This window comes from Ranitomeya imitator, chromosome 1 (genome assembly GCF_032444005.1).
Source record: "Ranitomeya imitator isolate aRanImi1 chromosome 1, aRanImi1.pri, whole genome shotgun sequence".
NCBI lineage: Eukaryota > Metazoa > Chordata > Amphibia > Anura > Dendrobatidae > Ranitomeya > Ranitomeya imitator.
The window spans coordinates 1,711,703-1,731,808 of NC_091282.1; the positions used below are offsets into that span (position 1 = coordinate 1,711,703).

Consider the following 20,106-nt stretch of genomic DNA (forward strand, 5'->3'; position numbering starts at 1 on the left):
TGTTTTGCTGAAAGCTCTGGGACGCAAAGGGTGTACCTCCGTGCCGTTAGTTCGGTACGGAGGGTCTTTTTGCCCCCTTTGCGTGGTTTTCTTTAGGGTTTTGTGTAGACCGCAAAGTTACCTTTCCTATCCTCGCTCTGTTAAGAAAGTCGGGCCTCACTTTGCTGAATCTATTTCATCTCTACGTTTGTCTTTTCATCTTAACTCACAGTCATTATATGTGGGGGGGCTGCCTTTTCCTTTGGGGTATTTCTCTGAGGCAAGGTAGGCTTATTTTCTATCTTCAGGCTAGTTAGTTTCTCAGGCTGTGCCGAGTTGCATAGGCAGAGTTAGGCGCAATCCACGGCTGCCTCTAGTGTTGTTTGGAGAGGATTAGGGATTGCGGTCTGCAGAGTTCCCACGTCTCAGAGCTCGTTCTATGATTTTGGGTTATTGTCAGATCACTGTATGTGCTCTGACCGCTATGTCCATTGTGGAACTGAATTGCCTTTCATAACAGATCGGGTGCGGCCAATACAGGGGTATTGGTGAGGGCGTCCTTTAGCTGGCAGAAGGCTTCCTCACACTCTGGGGTCCAGGTTACCTGGCGGGGTTAGTTCTTACGGGTCAGATCAGTGAGGAGCTTGGCCATGCTGCTGTAATTGGGAACGAATTTCCTGTAATACCCCGCTGTCCCTAGAAACGCCATGACCTGGGTTTTAGTGCGTGGGGTGGGCCATTTGGCTATGGCCTCAATCTTGGCTGGTTCTGGTCGCTGTTTCCCACTTCCCACCCAATGCCCTAAATACTGAACCTCTGCTTTGCCCACGTGACACTTGTTTGGGTTCAGGGTGATTTCGCCCTTGTGGATCCTGTCTAATACTGTCTCTAGGTGATTTAGATGCTCTTCCCATGTCGCGCTGTAGATGGCGATGTCATCCAAGTAGGCACAAGCATAGTCCTGGAGACCATCCAGAAGCCGGTCAGCCAGCCTCTGGAAGGTCGCCGGGGCAGTCTTCATCCCGAATGGCATAACTCAAAACTGGAATAAGCCAAAGGGGGTGACAAATGCCGACTTGGGAATAGCGTCAGGACTAAGGGGAATCTGCCAGTAGCCTTTGCATAGATCGATGGTGATCAAATACTTTGCCCCCGCCAGCCGGTCTAACAACTCATCCACACGCGGCATGGGACATGCATCCGTCACTGTTTTCTCATTGAGCTAACGATAGTCTACACAAAACCGTGTAGTCCCATCCTTCTTGGGCACTAACACTACGGGGGATGCCCAGGGACTATCTGACTCTTCAATGACCCCTAAACGCAACATCTCTTGTATCTCTTGTCGCATCCCCTCTCGTACAGACTCAGGAACATGGAATGGGTTTTGTCGCAGGAGAATCTGATCCTGGGTCTCAACCTTGTGTTGTGCCAGGCGAGTGTACCCTGGTGTGGTGAAATATGTGTATATATATTATATATATATCTATTTGTGTGTAGTGACATCTGACATCTGTCTAGGGTTATATGTATGACCAGTGATAATGTAGCATCTGTCCTGAAGGCCAGTGGCACCTAGGTGTTAATATGTACTTCCTTGGGAAGAGTAAAGGTACCTTCACACTCAGCGATGCTGCAGCGATACCGACAATGATGTCGATCGCTGCAGCGTCGCTGTTTGGTCGCTGGAGAGCTGTCACACAGACCGCTCTCCAGCGACCAACGATGCCGGTAACAAGGGTAAACATCGGGTTTCTAAGCGCAGGGCCGCGCTTAGTAACCCGATGTTTACCCTGGTTACCATCGTAAAAGTAAAAAAAAAAAACACTACATACTTACCTTCCGCTGTCTGTCCTCGACGCTGTGCTTTCCTGCACTGACTGAGTACAGCGGCCGGAAAGCAGAGCGGTGACGTCACCGCTGTGCTTTCCGGCTGGCCGGCGCTCACAGCCAGTGCAAAGAAGCACAGCGCCGGGGACAGACAGCGGAAGGTAAGTATGTAGTGTTTTTTTTTTTTTTTTTTACTTTTATGCTGGTAACCAGGGTAAACATCGGGTTACTAAGTGCGGCCCTGCGCTTAGTAACCCGATGTTTACCCTGGTTACCAGTGAAGACATCGCTGAATCGGTGTCACACACGCCGATTCAGCGATGTCTGCGGGAGATCCAGCAACGAAATAAAGTTCTGGACTTTCTGCAGCGACCAACGACATCACAGCAGGATCCTGATCGCTGCTGCCTGTCAAACTGAACGATATCGCTAGCCAGGACGCTGCAACGTCACGGATCGCTAGCGATATCGTTCAATGTGACGGTACCTTAAGAATTCAGTCTCCAGATCTCACCAGGGGGTCTGGCTAAGGCCAAAGAACAAAAGGAACACTTGACACCTCTGAGGTCTTGGAGGGGAGATGCTAAATCGTGGCCTGAGGGAAGTTATCCCTGGGAACCATTTCACACGTGTCCCAGAGGAAAAGAATATATATTCATTGGTAGAGCGGCCGTGCCCAATCAAACAGACATATTAACCTGGGGGGCCGGTCTAGAAACCTGACCTCAGACCAAAGTTATAAATTTAGGCTGCAGACAGAGAATTGGGTTCACATAGTAACATACATAGTAACATAGTAACATAGTAAGGCCGAAAAAAGACATTTGTCCATCCAGTTCAGCCTATATTCCATCTGGATCTGGATAAGTTGGAAACTTGGGCTGAAAGGTGGCAGATGAGGTTTAACAATGATAAATGTAAGGTTATACACATGGGAAGAAGGAATCAATATCACCATTACACACTGAATGGGAAACCACTGGGTAAATCTGACAGGGAGAAGGACTTGGGGATCCTAGTTAATGATAAACTTACCTGGAGCAGCCAGTGCCAGGCAGCAGCTGCCAAGGCAAACAGGATCATGGGGTGCATTAAAAGAGGTCTGGATACACATGATGAGAGCATTATACTGCCTCTGTACAAATCCCTAGTTAGACCGCACAATATTGTTCTGCTCCAGGAAGACATCCAGGCCTCTCTTGAACCCCTCGACTGAGTTCGCCATCACCACCTCCTCAGGCAAGCAATTCCAGATTCTCACTGCCCTAACAGTAAAGAATCCTCTTCTATGTTGGTGATTTCTGTAAGTTTTCTCCTGTTTATTTTGATACTGTCTTGCATACGTTGTATGTCTATTATTATCATTTTTTATACCTTTTTCTATTGTAAGCATTGAACCTTTTTCTATTAAAGTATAAACTTTAATAAGTTGAACCTTGAATGTTCTAAAGAATCCATAGCCTAGAGGTGTGTGAGCCTTATGAGTGATAAACATATTTTTTATTCGTTATTTCTGGGACTCATCGCCCGTGTATTCGGTGAGTGGTGGCAGCGTGTATGAGCAGGTGTGTGGCCTGGGTCGGTGAGTGGTGGCAGCGTGTATGAGCAGGTGTGTGGCCTGGGTCGGTGTGTGATTTATGCTTCCATTACAGCATAGGACAGAGGTTGAATGCTGGACTGAGAGTGGGGAGATAGATTAACCCTTGCAGGCACAACCCCAAGTCACGTGTGAGAGCAGGCACGTGACGAATAAGTGACACCACGGAGCAGCGATCCGTGACACCTGGTCTCCCCGAAAACATCCTCTGTCGCTACCTCAACAACTCCTCCGCCTTCTGTCTCCCGTGGGCCTAAGTCTTCACCCCAGTGTACCTGGTCCCATGTTTTAGACTGAGTCCTTTCCCCTAAGACATCCGGCAAGGGAAGTCCGGCTAAATCCTCTGCTTCAGGTGCACAGATGGCCACTACCTCTTCAGGGTGCTCCCAATAGGGCTTCAGCATATTCACGTGGAACATGCGGATAACCCTGGGGTCCTCACAATCGGCGACAAGTGTCAGCTATTTTGCCCACTACCTGGTAGGGCCCCTGCCATGCAGCTTGGAACTTGTTCTGCCTAGTGGGCTCTAACACCAGGACATTCTGTCCTATTTCCAAGGTGCGCTCTCTGGCCCTCCGATCGTACCATATGCGCTGGCGCCGCTGGGTCGTTTGCATGTTCTCATGTACAGCCTGGGTCAGCTCCTGTAGGCGGTCCCAGAATTCCATCACATAGAGTACTATAGGTACCCCTTCTATGAGGCCCTCCCCTTCCCAATGTTCTAGCACTAAGTCTAGGGGTCCCCTTACCCGTCTCCCGTATACCAGCTCGAACGGGGAGAACCCCGTGGATTCTTGGGGCACCTCCCGATAGGCAAACAGGAGGTGAGGCAAGAATTTCTCCCAGTCCCTGTAGGTCCTGGTAAAAGTCCCAATGAGTTGTTTTAAAGGGAACCTGTCACCCCGTTTTTTCAGTATGAGATAAAAATACCGTTAAATAGGGCCTGAGCTGTGCGTTACTATAGTGTATTTTTTGTCCCCTGATTCCCCACCTATGCTGCCGAAATACCTTACCAAAGTTGCCGTTTTCGCCTGTCAATCAGGCTGGTCTGGTCAAAAGGGCGTGGTGAAATGGCTGCTTCTCCCCCACCTTTTGCTTATCTTCCCGGCGTTGGCGTAGTGGTTCTCGCATGTGCAACAGCCGAAAAAGAGCGCGATCTGTGCTATTCCCCTGGTTATCGGTGGGGGCGGCCATCTTGCTGAGGCCGCGCGTGCGCAGATAGAGTGTTCTGCTGCCCGGGGCTTCAGGAAAATGGCCACGGGATGCCGTGCGTGCGCAGATGGAGATCGCGGCGGCCATTTTCCTGAAGCAGAGATGCGAACTCGGCTGAAAGAGTTCTTTCAGGAGGTCCACTCTGCTTTGGCTGGAGTCTGAATGAAGGACGCTGGCTGGAATTGCTTGGTTACATGGGGCATATAAAAGATCACTGCTTCTCCACGTATTTCCATTCTGACCACACAAAAGGTGGGGGGAGGACAAAAGGGGAATATCGTGTCTCCTCTGCCCAGGGGCGCAGCCTGTTGGCTGATACATTAGGGACATGCGTCTCTTAGGCTACTTTCACACTAGCGTTAACTGCAAACCGTCACAAAAACGTCTTTTTGCCAATAAAACAGATGCGTCAAAAAAGTGCAAAATGTATGCAACGCATACAGCATTTCAACGGATCTGTCTATTTGGGGATGTCTGGCCAATTAGCTAAAAAAGTCCTGTTTCTGAGCATGCTCAGTAGAAAAAAACGTATTGCAGCGCTGCGTTGCGTCGTACGACGTGTCGACGCATCCGTCGCTCATAGACTTTCATTGTAGCCAAAGACGCATGCCGACGGATGCGCCGAGACACGTTTTTTTGTCGGAGCCAAAAAACGTTGCAATCTACGTTTTTCCAGACGACGTGTCGCCTAATTTTGACGCATCCGTCGAAAGACGTATACCGACGTATGCAAATCCGTCGCAATGCGTCGCCAATACTAGTCTATGGGGAAAACGCATGCAGCAAAATATTTTGCTGCATGCGTTTTTTCGGCAAAACGACGCATTTTAACGTATTGCAGTTAACGCTAGTGTGAAAGTAGCCTTACGGAACCTATTATCTAATATATAAAGGTGTGTGTGTGTGTGTGTGTGTGTGTGTGTGTGTGTGTGTGTGTGTGTGTGTGTGTGTGTGTGTGTGTGTGTGTGTCCGGGATTGGCATCTGCACCGTCGCAGCTACAGCCACAAAATTTTGCACAGTCACACGTCTGGACCCTGAGAGCGTCATATGCTATGTTGTGAGGTGAAATTTTAACTCCGCGCTTTCCAATTCACCAAACAATTTTGCCCCTATCTACATAATGGGGAAAAAGTGAAAGGAAAAGTGTTGGAGGCAAATTGACAGCTGCCAGATGTGAACAAGGGGGACTTAAAGAGTGAGAGCGATGGCGCCAAAGAGTATATACCGTACAGTTGTTAAGGTGGGGCCCCGACATGGGATACTCACCACATACAGGGATATGAACACACACACACACAAAATGCGCCACACACTACCATGTGCTTGAACACATATTACCTTCAGCACACATTTCACCACACATACACCAACCTCGCCACATAAAAGTCGAAACACAAAAGTCGCTGCTCAAAACTCGCCACACGCAAAACTCGCCACATGCAAAAACTAGGCTCACACAAAACTCGCCACAAGTGCAAAACTCACCTCATGGAAAATTCGCCACACGCAAAACTTGCACACGCGGAAAAATTGCCACATGCACAAAAGTTGCAACACATGCAAAAGTTGCCTCACACAAAACTTGCACATACTCAAAAGGCACCACACATAAAACTCGCCACGCGCAAAACTTGTTGCACACAACTTGCTACACTAACCTGTCACATGCAACTTGACACACAAAAAGTTGCTACACACATGTTGCCACACAAAACTCATCTCACAAAAGTCGCTACATGCATGTCGCCACACGCAACTCAACACACAACTTGACAAACGAAACTCGCCCTAAAACACACACAAGTCTGGACCTGTCTATTATGTGTATGTGTGAGCTAATATATACTGCCAGGGGGAGGGCTTCCAGTTGGCTGGGGATTTATCAGGCTGCCAATTTAGCTTACAAATACTGAGGTAAAAATACTGAGCAAATAACGTGTGAACGAGGTCTAATACAGGAGGAGATGACACACAGGTATATACTATATGCAGGAGGAGATGACACACAGATATATACTATATACAGGAGGAGATGACATACAGGTATATACTATATACAGGGGAGATGACACACAGAAGGTATATACTATATACAGGGGAGATGACATACAGGTATATACTATATACAGGAGGAGATGACATACAGGTATATACTATATATAGAAGGAGATGACATACAGGTATATACTATATACAGGGGAGATGACACACAGAAGGTATATACTATATACAGGGGAGATGACATACAGGTGTATACTATATATAAGGGAGATGACAAACCTGTATATACTGAGGGGAAAATGAGGGGTGTGAGGTGAAAATGAAAAGGTGTAAGTGCAAAATGAGAGGAGTGAGGGAAAATAGTGGAGTGATTGGAAAATGACAGATGTGAGGTCGAAATGACAAGTGTTAGGGGGGAATGAGAGGAGTGAGGGAGAAAATGAGAGATGTTAAGGGGGAAAATGAGAGGTGTGAAGATGTGATTGGGAAAATAAGAGAAGTGAGGTGCTATAACTAACCACAGATATTTGCTATGCCCAGGCAACGCCGGGCTCTTCAGCTAGTACATACATATAACTGCACAACATAATCTGGGTGCACTCCCCGCCTCCTAGCTTCAGGTGTTTTAATTATAGTAGGTCCAATACCCCTCCACATAGAGAGAGAATTTGAGTCCAAGAAGAGGTTTTTACATGTACCCATTCAGATGGAGACGTTTATTCTCAGTGAGGTAGGTCAAACGTAGGACCTCGTATAAGAGAGATGCCTTAACGTGGCTACGAGGTACACATAAAATTGGCCATTTTTGTGCGCTAAAAGCTCTCATTTTTCATATTTCTAGTGCAGTAATGCAGTTCAAATTTCGTTTTTTCAAGTTTGCATGTTTTGGCGCTGCAGTGTGCTGCCCTATTTATTTAACTATATACGAGTTGGCGACTCTGGGTTCAGCACCTGTTCACACTCAGTCTATGTTTGGATGTGCAGTTCAGGTTTTTTTAAATGTATTCTCTAGCCTTCTGATCGTGCACTCCCCGCCTCCTAGCTTCAGGTGTTTTAATTATAGTAGGTCCAATACCCCTCCACATAGAGAGAGAATTTGAGTCCAAGAAGAGGTTTTTACATGTACCCATTCAGATGGAGACGTTTATTCTCAGTGAGGTAGGTCAAACGTAGGACCTCGTATAAGAGAGATGCCTTAACGTGGCTACGAGGTACACATAAAATTGGCCATTTTTGTGCGCTAAAAGCTCTCATTTTTCATATTTCTAGTGCAGTAATGCAGTTCAAATTTCGTTTTTTCAAGTTTGCATGTTTTGGCGCTGCAGTGTGCTGCCCTATTTATTTAACTGAGTGGTTCCGTAACACGTAACACCGATATTAAGGGAGATTGTGGCAGGAGAGCTCAGCCGCACGTCTTCTCACATCACACGCTAGGCCACGCCCCACACCTCTATGCCTTTAATATCTCCCCCACCTCCCCCAATACACCCTACATTATTCTTAGTAGCTTTCCTTCATGTGGAATTAACCTACAAGGAAAGAAAGGGTTTATTTTAATTCTGATATTTTTGTCCCATTGACTTGCATTGGTATCTGGTATCGGTATCAGCGATATCCGATATTTTTTCGATATCGGCCGATCCAATCCGATACCGATATTTCCGAATATCGGAAGGTATCGCTCAACACTAGTCAGGATACTTTAGGGTCCGCAGTCTGGGGATTTTTAGATTATCAGACACTTCCTCCCAGATCTTCCTCCCTCCCCAGCAATCACATATAAAGTGCTCCATAGTCTCCTCCTGCTGACAACCAAGGGGACAATTCCAATCAGAGACATTCAGATGTTTCAGGTTCCCCCTGACAAAGAGCCGACTATGCAATGAAAGCCAAGTGACATCAAACACTTTAGGAGGAAGTAGTTTCCAGTTAAGGAACCTAAGGCTTTCCTGCAGGGTGGTGGTGACACAATCTCTCAGGGCCAGTGGAGAGTAAAAGAAAGTCCTACATACATTAGCATACAGATCTCTTCTCGTACTGCTCTCAATGTAAAGGTACCTTAAAACTCAGCGACGCTGCAGCGATACCGACAACGATGTCGATCGCTGCTGTTGTGAGTTCTGTTTTTGGGCTCCCTCTGGTGGTTACTGATGGTACTGGGTGATTTGTGTTCTGCTGTCTCTGGTGTCCACCTGTTCTATTAGGATTTGGGAGTTTCCTATTTAACCGGGCCTTCTTGTCATTTCCTGGCCGGCTAGCAAGGTTATCAGAGTGTTTTGTTACCTCAGCTTCTGGCCTCAGTAATCTTCAGGACAAGCTAAGTTTTTGATTTTCTTGTTCCACGTTTGCTTTATTTTTGTCTTGTCCAGCTTGCATTGACGTGTTTCTTTGCTGCTGGTTGCTCTAGCGGGCTGTAATTGCTCCTCATGTTCCATGAGTTGGCACATGAGTTCAAGTAATTACAGGATGGTTTTTTGAAGGGTTTTTTGCTGACCGCACAGTTTACTTTTGTATCCTCTGCTATCTAGTTTTAGCGGGCCTCATTTTGCTGAATCTGTTTTCATACTGTGTATGTGCCTTCCTCTCATTTCACTGTTATTACATGTGGGGGGCTGCTATTTCTGTGGGGAGTTTCTCTGGAGGCAAGAGAGGTCTGTGTTTCTTCTAATAGGGGAAGTTAGATCTTCGGCTGGTGCGAGACGTCTAGGATCAACGTAGGCACGTTCCCCGGCTATTGTTATTTGTGTGTTCAGGTTTAGGGTCGCGGTCAGCTCAGGTTCCATCACCCTAGAGCTCGTTGGTGCTTGTCCTTTTGTGATTCCCTGCCATTGGAATCATGACAGTATAGCCGGCCACAAAGTTTGGGCTGAAGTAGGAGGAAAAGTAGTCTGAGGAAGTTTTTTTTTTTTTTTTTTTTCTCCTCTGAGGTTGCTGCCTAGCCTTAATTGCAGCCTGGCTGATTTTTTTTTTCCTCCTCTTAATCCTTGAATGGCTCTGACCTTAGCTGTTTGTCATGGACGTCCAGAGTTTAGCTTCCAGCCTGAATAATCTTGCTGCTAAGGTTCAAAATATACAAGATTTTGTTGTACATGCTCCTATGTCTGAACCTAGAATTCCTATTCCAGAGTTCTTTGCTGGAGATAGATCTAGTTTTCTGAATTTTAGGAATAATTGCAAGTTGTTCCTTTCTTTGAAATCTCGCTCTTCTGGAGACCCTGCTCAGCAGGTTAAGATTATTATATCTTTCCTGCGGGGTGACCCTCAAAATTGGGCATTTGCATTGGCACCAGGGGATCCTGCGTTGCTTAATGTGGATGCGTTTTTTCTGGCATTGGGTTTGCTCTATGAGGAACCTAACCAAGAGATTCAGGCTGAAAAAGCTTTATTAGCTCTCTCTCAGGGGCAAGATGAAGCAGAAATATATTGTCAAAAATTTCGGAAATGGTCAGTGCTTACTCAGTGGAATGAGTGCGCTCTGGCTGCAAAGTTTAGAGATGGCCTTTCTGAGGCCATTAAAGATGTTATGGTGGGGTTCCCTGCGCCTACAGGTCTGAATGAGTCTATGACTATGGCTATTCAGATTGATCGGCGTTTACGGGAGCGCAAACCTGTGCACCATTTGGCGGTGTCTTCTGAACAGGCACTTGAGACAATGCAATGTGATAGAGTTCAGTCTAGAAGTGAACGGCAAAACTATAGGCGGAAAAATGGGTTGTGCTTTTATTGTGGTGATTCAGCTCATGTTATATCAGCATGCTCTAAACGCACAAAAAAGGTTGATAAGTCTGTTGCCATTAGTACGTTACAGTCTAAGTTCATTCTGTCTGTGACTCTGATTTGTTCATTATCATCCATTTCCGTCGATGCCTATGTAGATTCAGGCGCTGCCCTGAGTCTTATGGATTGGTCATTTGCCAAGCGATGTGGGTTTAGTCTTGAGCCTCTGGAAGTCCCTATTCCTTTGAAGGGAATTGACTCTACACCTTTAGCTATGAATAAACCTCAGTACTGGACACAAGTGACCATGCGTATGACTCCCGTTCATCAGGAGGTGCTTCGCTTCCTGGTATTGTATAATTTACATGATGTTCTAGTACTTGGTCTGCCATGGTTACAAACTCATAATCCAGTCCTTGACTGGAAAACAATGTCTGTGTTAAGCTGGGGATGTCAGGGGGTTCATGATGATGCACCTCCGATTTCTATCGCTTCATCTACTCCTTCTGAGGTTCCTGTATTTTTGTCTGATTATCAGGATGTTTTTGAGGAGCCTAAGCTCAGTTCGCTTCCTCCTCACAGGGATTGCGATTGTGCTATAGATTTAATTCCTGGTAGTAAATTTCCTAAAGGTCGTTTGTTCAATCTGTCAGTGCCAGAGCATACTGCTATGCGGGATTATGTTAAGGAGTCCTTGGAAAAGGGACATATCCGTCCATCTTCGTCCCCTTTGGGAGCAGGTTTTTTTTTCGTGGCCAAAAAAGATGGGTCCTTGAGGCCTTGTATAGATTATCGTCTTTTGAATAAGATTACCGTAAAATATCAGTATCCTTTGCCTTTGTTGACTGATTTGTTTGCTCGCATTAAGGGGGCTAAATGGTTCACTAAGATTGATCTTCGGGGTGCGTATAATCTTATACGAATAAAGCAGGGTGATGAGTGGAAAACCGCATTTAATACGCCTGAGGGCCATTTTGAGTATTTGGTAATGCCTTTCGGACTTTCTAATGCTCCTTCAGTCTTCCAGTCCTTTATGCACGATATTTTCCGTGAATATCTTGATAAATTTATGATTGTGTATTTGGATGATATTTTGGTTTTTTCTGATGACTGGGAGTCTCATGTTCAGCAGGTCAGGAAGGTGTTTCAGGTCCTGCGGGCTAATTCCTTGTTTGTAAAGGGCTCAAAGTGTCTCTTTGGAGTCCAGAAGATTTCTTTCTTGGGGTATATTTTTTCCCCTTCTACTATTGAGATGGATCCCGTCAAGGTTCAGGCTATTTGTGACTGGACGCAGCCTACATCTCTTAAGAGTCTACAGAAGTTCTTGGGCTTTGCTAATTTCTATCGTCGTTTTATAACTAATTTTTCTAGTGTTGTTAAGCCTTTGACGGATTTGACTAAGAAGGGTGCTGATGTTGCTGATTGGTCTCCTGCGGCTGTGGAGGCCTTTCAGGAACTTAAACGCCGGTTTTCTTCTGCTCCTGTATTGCGTCAGCCTGATGTTTCGCTTCCTTTCCAAGTTGAGGTTGATGCTTCCGAGATTGGAGCGGGGGCGGTTTTGTCACAGAGAAGCTCCGATTGCTCGGTGATGAAGCCATGTGCGTTCTTCTCTAGAAAATTTTCGCCCGCTGAGCGGAATTATGATGTGGGTAATCGGGAACTTTTGGCCATGAAGTGGGCATTTGAGGAGTGGCGTCATTGGCTGGAGGGTGCTAGACATCGTGTGGTGGTCTTGACTGATCACAAAAATCTGATTTACCTTGAGTCTGCCAGGCGTCTGAATCCTAGACAGGCTCGTTGGTCACTGTTTTTCTCTCGTTTCAATTTTGTGGTTTCATACCTGCCAGGTTCAAAGAATGTGAAGGCGGATGCTCTTTCTAGGAGTTTTGTGCCTGACTCCCCTGGAAATTCTGAGCCCACTGGTATCCTTAGGGATGGGGTGATTTTGTCGGCTGTCTTCCCAGATTGCGACGTGCTTTGCAGGAGTTTCAGGCGGGTAAACCTGATCGTTGTCCGCCTGAGAGACTGTTTGTTCCGGATAGTTGGACCAGTAGAGTCATCTCCGAGGTCCATTCTTCTGCGTTGGCAGGTCATCCTGGAATATTTGGTACTAGAGACTTGGTGGCCAGGTCTTTTTGGTGGCCTTCCTTGTTGAGGGATGTGCGTTCTTTTGTGCAGTCTTGTGAGGTTTGTGCTCGGGCTAAGCCTTGCTGTTCTCGAGCCAGTGGATTGTTGTCACCTTTGCCTATCCCGAAGAGGCCTTGGATGCACATTTCCATGGACTTTATTTCGGATCTCCCTGTCTCTCAAAAAATGTCCGTCATCTGGGTTGTGTGTGACCGCTTTTCTAAAATGGTTCATCTTGTACCCTTGCCTAAGTTGCCTTCCTCCTCTGAGTTGGTCCCTCTGTTTTTTCAGAACGTGGTTCGTTTGCATGGGATTCCGGAGAACATCGTTTCTGACAGGGGATCCCAGTTTGTGTCTAGATTTTGGCGGACGTTCTGTGCTAAGATGGGCATTGATTTGTCCTTTTCGTCTGCATTCCACCCTCAGACGAATGGCCAGACGGAGCGAACTAATCAGACCTTGGAAACTTATTTGAGGTGTTTTGTTTCTGCTGATCAGGATGACTGGGTTACCTTTTTGCCGCTGGCCGAGTTTGCCCTTAATAATCGGGCTAGTTCTGCTACCTTGGTTTCTCCTTTCTTTTGTAATTCGGGGTTTCATCCTCGTTTTTCCTCTGGTCAGGTGGAGCCTTCTGATTGTCCTGGAGTGGACATGGTGGTGGATAGGTTGCATCAGATTTGGAGTCATGTGGTGGACAATTTGAAGTTGTCCCAGGAGAAGGCTCAGCAGTTTGCTAATCGCCGTCGCCGCGTGGGCCCTCGACTTCGTGTTGGGGACTTGGTGTGGTTGTCTTCTCGTTTTGTTCCTATGAAGGTCTCTTCTCCTAAGTTCAAGCCTCGGTTCATCGGTCCTTATAGGATCTTGGAAATTCTTAACCCTGTGTCGTTTCGTTTGGATCTCCTGGCATCGTTTGCTATTCATAATGTGTTCCATCGGTCGTTGTTGCGGAGGTATGAGGTACCTGTTGTTCCTTCGCTTGAGCCTCCTGCTCCGGTGCTGGTGGAGGGAAAAGTGGAGTATGTTGTGGAGAAGATCTTGGATTCTCGTGTTTCCAGACGGAAACTCCAATATTTGGTCAAGTGGAAGGGTTATGGTCAGGAAGATAATTCTTGGGTGGTTGCCTCTGATGTTCATGCTGATGATTTGGTCCGCGCTTTTCATAGGGCTCATCCTTGTCGCCCTGGTGGTTCTCGTGAGGGTTCGGTGATCCCTCCTCAAGGGGGGGTACTGTTGTGAGTTCTGTTTTTGGGCTCCCTCTGGTGGTTTCTGATGGTACTGGGTGATTTGTGTTCTGCTGTCTCTGGTGTCCACCTGTTCTATTAGGATTTGGGAGTTTCCTATTTAACCGGGCCTTCTTGTCATTTCCTGGCCGGCTAGCAAGGCTATCAGAGTGTTTTGTTACCTCAGCTTCTGGCCTCAGTAATCTTCAGGACAAGCTAAGTTTTTGATTTTCTTGTTCCACGTTTGCTTTATTTTTGTCTTGTCCAGCTTGCATTGACGTGTTTCTTTGCTGCTGGTTGCTCTAGCGGGCTGTAATTGCTCCTCATGTTCCATGAGTTGGCACATGAGTTCAAGTAATTACAGGATGGTTTTTTGAAGGGTTTTTTGCTGACCGCACAGTTTACTTTTGTATCCTCTGCTATCTAGTTTTAGCGGGCCTCATTTTGCTGAATCTGTTTTCATACTGTGTATGTGCCTTCCTCTCATTTCACTGTTATTACATGTGGGGGGCTGCTATTTCTGTGGGGAGTTTCTCTGGAGGCAAGAGAGGTCTGTGTTTCTTCTAATAGGGGAAGTTAGATCTTCGGCTGGTGCGAGACGTCTAGGATCAACGTAGGCACGTTCCCCGGCTATTGTTATTTGTGTGTTCAGGTTTAGGGTCGCGGTCAGCTCAGGTTCCATCACCCTAGAGCTCGTTGGTGCTTGTCCTTTTGTGATTCCCTGCCATTGGAATCATGACACGCTGCAGCGTCGCTGTTTGGTCGCTGGAGAGCTGTCACACAATACCATACTTTGACAAAGTGGCCCACAGATAGTCATGATCAACCCTGTCAAAGGCTTTCGCCTGGTCCAGACTAACAATATATTTCCCACACGGCAGAGCTTTACATCTCTTAAACATCTCCTGTATCGAGATGACTGCTCCTGAGATGTTCCGCCCTTTTAGGCCGACGTCACACTGGCGTTTTAAACGGCCGAGTGCAATGCGATAAAAAAAAATCAATGTTAAGCTATGGGGCAGCTCCCACCAGCCAACTTTTTGTCGGCCGTTTTCCTCGGTCCGAGACAATCGCAGCATGCTGCGATTGTCTCGGGCCGAGGAAAACTCTCAGCTCACTCGCACCCATATAAGCCTATGGGTGCGAGTGAGGCAACGCACACCACTTGGATATCATCCGAGTGATGTGCGCTATAAGCGGACCCCAGCAATGAAGGAGATGGAGAAATTCATTTCTCCGCCTCCTCCGCAGCTGTGCTCCGATCCTCCCTGTGCGAGAGAATCGGAGCACAGACGCATGACACTCGGCTCCTGCTCTGCTGCGAACAGGAGCCGAGTGTCATTAGCATATCGCATCCGATGATCTTGCATCGGATGCAATACGCCAGTGTGACGCCGACCTTACTGTGCCAAACTGAGAGCCTGCCAACAGTGCTGGGGAGAAACAGACTAATCTAGAAAACAGGATCTTTGCTAGAATCTTCCTGTCCACATTCAAGAGGGCAATCGGCCTCCAGTTCTTGATGTCGCTCGGCTCTTTACCTTTAGACAGCAGAATCAACGAGGACACTCTCATGGATGGAGGCATCAGGTGATTTTCTAGACAACTTTTATACACATCCACGAGGATTGGAGCCAGGAGGTCTATGAATTTCCTATAAAATTCTGCTGTTATGCCATCGGGACCTGGTGCCTTCTTCAGATGTAATTTATCAATAGCCTCCTTAACTTCCTCCACCGTTAACTCCGCTGTCAAAGGAGAAAAGTCCAGATCATTAGTATCAGGCGCAAGAGTTGCCTCCAAGAATTGAGTCATCTTATCTATATCCAAAACTTTCCTCTGAAACAAGTCAGCATAGTAAGATCTCACAACCTCCAGGATACCCTCCCGTGAATCCTGCAATACACCCTGGAAGTCAGTGAGACCCGTGACCATTTTTTTGACTACCTTCTCCCTGCAATTCTCAAAGGGATGAGGGGCCCCAGATTTCAGTCGTTCGATCTTCACTTTGTCATCCCCGCCCGCCGAATATAGTGACTCCAATTCTTTACGCAGCTTTAGGTCCTGGCTGTAATTATTCCTCCCTTTATTAACTGACAGTCTTTTTAAGAGGGATCTGATATCCTCCTTGACGCCCTCCCACCAGTCAGTCATGTTGTCATAGAAGTCAACCCTACTCCCTTATCCAGCTTCATCTAGATAGGATTCAGCTGTTTAATAACGTTAAGCCTGTCACTCACTGTCTGTGGCCCATAGATGTTAATAAGCCGGAGTCGCATACCATGAATAGTGACTTCCAGGACCAAACATCTTCCCATGACCACCTCCGTCATCCTATGCACAGTCACATCATTGGTGTTAAACAGGACAGCGACTCCGGTGTAAGGCTCCACAGCCAGTGACCAGAAAGAAGGACCGCACCGCCATTCCCTCTCAGCCTCTCTCATAAGCCCCAGAGATGTCAGTCGTGTCTCCTGCAGGAAAAAGACATCGGTGTCCAGATGTGTGAGATGTTCATACACCACATGTCTCGTCTTCCTTGCCTTAATACTATTGACATTACTTGAGGTCAGTGTTAATGAGAACCCCGCCATCACAACACAATAGAGAAGGAGCAAAGTAACTGCCATCATCATGAGTCAGGGATGTTCTGTCCACCAGTGGTGTCCATGTCAGACTCTACCTGAGGGTCTACAGATAAAGGCTTCCGCTTTGACGGAGAGTGGTTCTCTATGTCCCTGTCACACTCTGCATCAACTTTCCTCAACTCTGTCTCATAATCGTCATCATTAGACTCAGATAAAACTCCATACTTGTTGGACACAACCATCAGTCCTGCAGAATTCGGAACCTTCTTAGTAGCACTCTGACCGGTGTCATATTCTGCCTCAGATTTATTGGAGGATGTGTTCTTTTTCTTCCTTTTATTGTGATTAACGTTCCAGTCATCAGATACAGACAGTGATCCTGAAGGGGGGGCTACCTGAGGCTGCTGGACCTGAGGAGCGACCTCCATATTCCCCTATGCACCCTCTATACCCTGCTTCTCTGGTGTTACATGAGTGGATTCTTGATGGGCATCTTGGCTGGTTACCATCTCTCTTGACATTAAATCCTCCCCCTCATGCGCCCCCGCCACCACATCCTCATCCTCCTGAGCCTCTGCCCCTGCCAGTACAGCCTCATCAGGGAAGACTCTGCAGATATTATGCCAAGCGTTTGGACAGTCCCTGTGAGGGCGGCCCATCTTACCGCAGAGGTTGCACCTAACATCTCGGCAATCCGCAGCGACATGGCCGATATCCCCACACAGGCTGCACTTCACCACAGTACAGGCATTGGCCAGATGACCTTTCCCACCACATTTGAAGCACTTTCTAGGCTGCCCGGGGTAATAACATCTTCCCTTCTCCCTCCCTCCCAATGGTGGCCGGAGCCTGCCGATATTTACTGTGGGAATTACAAAGGTGGGGGGCGGACAAAAGGGGAATATCGTGTCCCCTCTGCCCAGGGGCGCAGCCTGTGGGCTGATGCATTAGGGACATGCATCTCGCATGGAACCTATTATACATACATATAACTGCACAACATATTCTGGGTGCTTTCCCCCATCTCACGTGACCCCCCAACAAACCTATCCATTACAGTAAATGGCTGCCCACTCTCCCCAGTCCCACAAGCTCGCTGCCTCGGGGTAATCCTTGACGCTGATCTCTCCTTCAAACCACATATCCAAGCCCTTTCCACTTCCTGCCGACTTCAACTCAAAAATATTTCACAAATCCGTTCATTCCTCAACCAAGTATCTGCAAAAACCCTAGTCCATGCCCTCATCATCTCTCGCCTTGACTACTGCAGCCTCCTGCTCTGTGGCCTCCCCTCTAACACTCTCGCACCCCTCCAATCTATTGTAAACTCTGCTGCCCGACTAATCCACCTGTCCCCCCGCTATTCCCCAGCTTCTCCTCTCTGTCAATCCCTGCACTGGCTCCCCATTGCCCAGAGACTCCAGTGCAAAACCCTAACCATGACATACAAAGCCATCCACAACCTGTCTCCTCCATACATCTGTGACCTCGTCTCCCGGTACTTACCTGCACACAACCTCCGATCCTCACAAGATTTCCTTCTCTACTCCCTTCTTATCTCCTCTTCCCACAATCGTATACAAGATTTCTCTCGCGTATCACCCCTACTCTGGAACCCTCTACCACAACACATCAGACTCTCACCTACCATCGAAACCTTCAAACAGAGCCTGAAGACCCACCTCTTCCGACAAGCCTACAACCTGCAGTAACTACTGTAAGATTGCTCTCACAGAGTGTATTGGGGAACACTCGCTTGGCACGGGATTAACGTACACGGGCACGGTTTTTTCAAACAAAACAGTCACTTTGGTTTATTAAAGATTCATAAACCGTATCAGGAACAGATTCCATCAGGATATCACATTAAGTCTGCGGCAACTAATCACGCTGGTCCTCCTCTGACCAGTTGCCGTGGGTTACCACACAGTTCATATACCATAGCAAGCAATTAGCACCTACAGACTACGGTACCTTCGGGGAGCTCCTGCTCCACCTGCTGACTCCTTGTCAGTCCTCACTCTTCTGGGAAAGCTGCCAAACGGGGATCACCAACTTGCCTGGTCAGCACACATTAGTCAGTCCAGACCCACCAAAGGACTGTAGCTTCCCCACACAGTAGCTGACACTGGCTCTGCAGATCCCGGACCTCACCTCATGCTATTCAGGGATCCGGTCCTACTCCCAGGACCTCCCAACACCCAGGTTACTCAGGACCACACAGGTGGCCAGTCCGGGTACAATTCAGGACGTCCATCTCCAGCCGGGACCGTCCAATACCCAGGCCACCAGGTCTGAAGCCCCACCATGTGCTATTCAGGAAGCCTCCCCCCAGGTCTTCCAACACAGGCTCACACAGGTCACTCACAGCGACCATACACAGGCACTCCATGTGACCCACACCCTGGTCACATTATATACCTTGAACCACTCCCCTGGGTGGGAGTGTGGGTGTGTGGCTAGTTTGTCCCGCCCATCTCACATAACTAGCCCTGCCAAACCTCCCATGACTATTATACAACACTATACTAGTAGGACTACAGGTCCCAGAGCACCATATCGCTTCAGGCTGGCAGCGCAGAGTCCCCTCCTCTACGACACATATCGGCCATTCACCACAATGCCGGACTTTGTCACATCATCACATCCATGCCTGTGATTCCCATGCACTCTCACGGCCTCAATACACCTCTGTGCGCATACTGGGGAGACCATACAGCGCCCCCTACCTGTTACAGGGGTCACTGCATCACATACCACCTCCCCCCCCTCTGTTCAAACTTCTGGGGTTGAACATTTGTCTTAACCCAGGGGCCTCGAGACCGGGTACCCAAGTCACCTTGGCCTACTAGTCGAGAGGGCCCTCTCAGTCGGGTTTGGGCATCACGGTCAATCTGGCGTCGCAATCCCCTTGCACCCATATGACCTGTCTGGACTGACTCTTTGTCAACACGTCCGCTACCGGGTCTCCCCCATAAGTCACTCAGCCCTGAGCTATCTGAGGAGGCACAGCATCTTTCACCCAACTGGGTACTCCCACCCCTTTGTTTGTCCACATTTCGGGTCGAAAGTGGCCGCCATCTTCTTCGCCTTTCTGGCAGCTGTTTATTAACTTGCCGTCTCTCAAGTCTCAGCTGCTCCACCTCCCTTAGGTATGCCATGCGATATTCCAGGAGCATGCGGATGTTCCTAAGACTCTCTCTGGAACCGACAACCAGGAAAGGAACCATCCCATCTTCACCCATGACCTGGACCTCGTCATCAGCCGGTATCCTCAGTCTCTTCAGACCGGATTTATCCACCATCTCCTGCATCACTCTCCCAAGTTTCCCAATGACTTTCGCCACCAGAGCTTTGGGTACTTGGACTGTGTCTTCCACTAAGCCCAGCCGACTAAGAGCTTTCCTTTCAAGCTCCAAACATCGAACGGCTTCATCATTCTTCAAAATGATCCTCTGTTTTGTACGGAGGCAGTGTATGTGCATATCCCTCAGGACAGCCACCCGCTTCACTGTGACTTCCTTAGTCGACAGTATGACCAATTGCTGAGTCTCAGGCACCCAGTGCACACTACACGCCTCTACTGCCTTTCTAAAGGCCTCATGCACACCCTTCCTGGAGCACGCTTCTCGCATGTCTTTGGATACTTCTATAATGCTCTTGAAAAGCGGGGTCTCATCTTAGTAACATAGTAACATAGTTAGTAAGGCCGAAAAAAGACATTTGTCTATCCAGTTCAGCCTATATTCCATCATAATAAATACCCAGATCTACGTCCTTCTACAGAACCTAATAATTGTATGATACAATATTGTTCTGCTCCAGGAAGACAT

The 20,106-nt window shown here is 47.7% G+C and overlaps 1 protein-coding gene across 3 annotated transcripts in view; it reads right to left on the bottom strand.

The window, feature by feature from the left end:
- Positions 1-20,106, bottom strand: part of LOC138657686 (FERM domain-containing protein 6-like) — a 227,430-nt gene that overhangs the window by 172,813 nt on the left and 34,511 nt on the right. Inside the window, exon 2 of one of the 3 annotated variants that reach the window (XM_069745398.1) lies at positions 15,227-15,433. The exons of the other annotated variants lie outside the window; for them this stretch is intronic. The gene's annotated coding sequence lies outside the window, so the exon portion shown is untranslated. The remainder of the gene's footprint in view (positions 1-15,226; positions 15,434-20,106) is intronic. 3 annotated transcript variants of the gene reach the window in all.